The sequence below is a fragment of the Chionomys nivalis genome, chromosome 11 (assembly GCF_950005125.1).
Source record: "Chionomys nivalis chromosome 11, mChiNiv1.1, whole genome shotgun sequence".
Taxonomy (NCBI): Eukaryota; Metazoa; Chordata; class Mammalia; order Rodentia; family Cricetidae; genus Chionomys; species Chionomys nivalis.
In genome coordinates, this window is record NC_080096.1 from 23,366,575 (window position 1) to 23,370,861 (window position 4,287).

Consider the following 4,287-nt stretch of genomic DNA (forward strand, 5'->3'; position numbering starts at 1 on the left):
GTAAATATGAAGCAAATAAATATTTAGGTTTTTAAAAAAATTATTCAGTGAAATCATTCACAAAGCAGCGTAGGCAAGGCTGAGAGAGAGCCTGGCCCACCTGGCATGTAGAAACCTGTTCCTCACCTCAGCCCTGTCTGTTCTCCTGAGCCCTAGAATCACCTGCTGGCATTTGCTTCTCTGACTCATCCCTGTTTTCCTCACAGGCCTCCAGGCCTGGTGTCATGAGGCAGGGTGAGTTGCCTGGTTGAGGTAGGGGTCAGAGCTGTGACCTTTCCTAAACTTATGACTGGTTGTGGTCTCTGTGTGATGCACCATGAAGGCTAAGACCAGGCCCAGAGAAGCTCCAGAAAGAGAGCAAAGGAATAGGGGGTTGTTGTTTAGTTTTGCTCTACGAGGGGCTCGAACCCAGGGCCTTGGGCATGCCAGGCCAGGGCTCAACTACTGAGCTACAATCTTGGCTCTACTTCCCTGCCCCCAGGAGGCTTTGCGTAGACTCTGCCTTACTCTCCTTCCAAGCTGGCAAGGCAGAGTAACCCTCACGCTTGGCTTGCTCAGGCTGCAACTGTTAGAACAAAGCTGGCACACAGCATTGTGCTGTCCAGCACCACGGGTCCCAGTGTCTCCTCAGACTGGCAGTTCTCAGGACACAGGCCTCTTTGTACTTTTATGGTTCTTAAGCTGTGGCGTGTGTGCTGAGCAAAGTTGTTCAAATTCAGACTTCTCCCAGCTCCTGTGGGCCTCCCAAAGCCTCTTCTCCCTGAGTTTAGGGAGACTGAGACAAAGACAAATGCCACAGATCTACATTGACTCTTTTTGAAAAATTATTAATTTGCTTTTTTGAAAAATTTATTGTGTGATGTGTACAGGCACACATGAGCCATGGTGTGTGTGTGTGTGTGTGTGTGTGTGTGAGAGAGAGAGAGAGAGAGAGAGAGAGAGAGAGAGAGAGAGAGAGTCAGAGGACAACTTTTGGGAGGTGCTTCGTTCCTTTTCTTCCACCATGTGAGTCTTGGGGACTGAGCTCAGGTTGTCAGCTTGGCAGGAAGCTCCTTTACCTGCTCCTTTAAAATGTAAGGGTGAATACTCCCAGTGTATTCCTAGCAGTCACACCCTCCATTTCCTCTCCCCCCAACCTTGGCAACATGACTCTTACCATCTCTGTGCCTTGCCCATCTGGGCCATTTCACTATGACGTTTGCCTGTTTGGGAGCATTTCTTGGGCTAAGCCTGGCTGCTTGGCTTCAGAGTTTCAGTCACTCTGGGGTTTGTACATGACTTTGAGGTCACCTAATGAGTCGGTGTGCCATGTATTCAAAATCAAGAGTGTCTTCCTCTCTAAGACTGAGTCTAGTCTTTGCATTTTGAAAATGAACAGATTGAAAGCTTAGGACATCAACTCAGGAACGTCGCTAGGAGCTCTTCCCTCGTCCCCGCCAGCCACCCAGAGCCATGCTTTAGAGATTCGTGTTGGTCTCAGCATCTGTGAGGCCTTTCCTGAAGTGACCACATCAGCTGTCTGAGCAGATCTGGACCCACTCATGCTTCGTTTCTGAGTGGATCTGGAGGGACACACAGGTCAATTTCCTTCTGGAACAGGCACTTGTTCTCAAAGGTGGAGAGTCCCTGTGAGCCATGGCTTTCTGGGCTGAATTTTGGGGCTGGTGCCTCACTGGAGGGCCTTGGTGGCTTTTGAAGTGACTTCCAGCTTGGTATGGAGCGTGACTAGCTCTCTCTTTCACAGACATCTTTTGTATGTTTATGTAATATTTCCTTTTCCGAGGACAGACCTTGATAGGAGTTACTTGAGAATACTAATACCCATTTCTTCTTGAAAAAAGATTTATTTTTATTTAGTATGCGTGAATGTTTTGCCTGAATGAATGTACATGCACCACATGCATACAGTGCCCACAGGCACAGAGCCCTCGGAACAGTGGTTAGAAAGCTGCCATGTGGGCACTGAGAACTGAACCTTGGTCCTCTGCAAGAACAGGAAGTGCTCTAACCACTGAACCATCCCTCCAATCCCGGGGATCATTTCTTTTCAATCGTTTCTTACCTCCTTTTCCAAAGAGAAAGAAGAAAAAAAAAGCATTAAATGTCACAAATGGTAAGGGGCTTTGGGTCACTGTTGAGAAAACTGACCACAGACATTAAATTCCTTGATTCTTGGCCATTTGTCCCCTTAGAGCACTGTCCTAAGTAGTCACTGCTAGTGGCCCTTACATATTCTATTCTGGGACCTCACTGAGGGACATCTTCCCTCCATCACTCTCCACACCTGCCTTGCCTTCTCCTTCATCTGCTCCTGGGAAGTCAGTTGACCTGCTACTGCCCAAAACAGACACCTAAGCTCTCCCTCTAAAGGCTGGTCACTTTCTTTTTCTCCTACACAGTCCACCCTCACTCAGAAGCCAGATCCTGTCACTCTCGTGACTTCATTTCCCTAAGCATGACCCCAAAAGCCTTTACCAACTACCTCTGACTCCTATACTATGCCCCCTCTCGCTAGGCCCAGCCACACCAGCCTCCTCTCTAACACCCACAGCCAAGTCGGTATCTACTGCCCCCTCTCCCCAGAACAATCTCCCTGCAGCTCACCCACTTCATTCAGGATCTTGTGCTCGAATGTTCTCCTTGGGTGGAGACTTCCAAGACCAGCCTCTGAGAAACAGCACTTCCCAGGATGTCCTTCCATTCTTCAGAGCAGTCGTCACCGGTCCGGACACCAGGCAGCATGCTTGTCTGTGCACCTCTCAGGCTGCCCAGAAGGGGAGACCCCTGACAGAGGGACCTCCTTTGTTCACCGCGTTCTCCTCACCCAGATCGGAGCAAATGAGCAGATGGCTATCAAGTCCCCAGCCCAAGGCTTAGTGCTTACATTGACGGCGATTCCTTCAGCATTTATCCAACACTTAATGTGCCGGTGACCCGTTGTGGAGACTGGCAGTGCAGAGCTAAGTCCCTGTGTGTCCTCTAGTGGCATACAGTGCAATAGGGATGAGAGAATAGAGTCCTACACGCTCCTGAAACACGTATGTGACAGGACCCTGGGAAGACGGTGTTTAAAAAGAGCAGCGGGAGAACACCTGGTGGGCACTTTCCCCTCCTTCCTTTCTTCCTCCAGCCTGGGAAAAGCAGGTCCAGCCAGGGAGCCTCATGAAGTCACAGGGAGATATGTTGTCCTGAGAGCCCTACCCCAATCCCAGGAAACCCACCTGTCCAAGCTAGTCTACTTCCTGCACTTAAAGGGACCACGGGGAGGCAACAATATAGGGAAATAACCTCAGGATTACATCTGTGTAGAACCGAACTAGAAACCATTAGCGCTGGCTACTATGAGAGGCTTGTAGGCATATAGAAAGCCTTAGTATGGCTTCCTAAGTGGCTTTAAAGATAGGATTGCCTGGTAAAATATAGGACATCAGTTAAGTTTGAATGCATATAAATATTTTTTTGTGAGTATATGTCCATCCCTGCAGTATCTGAGGTATTTTTAGGCCAAGACATTACTCCTTTAGCTGCAATTCAGGTTTAACAGGGCGTCCTGAGTTTTATTTGTTAACTTGGGCAGCTCTAACTCAGCAAACCATTCCTTTGACACTGGAAGTCCCTCCCTGAGTCTTTATAGTTTTGAGACCCCTTGCCAGGTCCTCCTTAGGCCAAGCACTGCCCTCTTTTCTGGGTTCTTATGCTCGGAGTGGATGCGGGGGAAGCACTGAACGAATATGAGAAGTCCCTTTATCCAGGACACTGACTTTTCTCATCTGAAAACACATCAGATTGTCAGAGCAGGAAAGCACGCTTAAGTACCTCCTCGCGGAACCAAAAGTGCGAGGGAGGCGAGCTTTGGGGAAACTTTTCAACGTTGCCCCCAAGCACCGCAGTTCTGTTTTCGTGACGTCACTTCCACACCCCCAAACTTCTCGGATTCGAGTCGTGTGCTCGTGCGCCCTCTGTCTGTCGGGAGGAGGAATTGGCTTTCCCGGCCTGAAAAACTGCGAGAACCATAGGTTGAGAGCAAGAGCTGCAGCTCAATCCCCTAACACCCGCAACTTGCACTAGTGGAAACCCGAGCCTTCGCCGAGTGCGGGGCTCCCACGGGAAACCTGTCAACCCGGGATGGGAGCGGCGTAGGGCACGGTCGACCTGGTCAGAGATGCCTGGAACCCAGGCCCTACTGGAAGCGGCCTTCTGGTCCATCAGCTACCATTAAGTAGGAGCCTCCCATAGTGGAGAACCTCACATCAGCGCGGATGTCTCTGCTGCGTTCCTGCAGAAAAC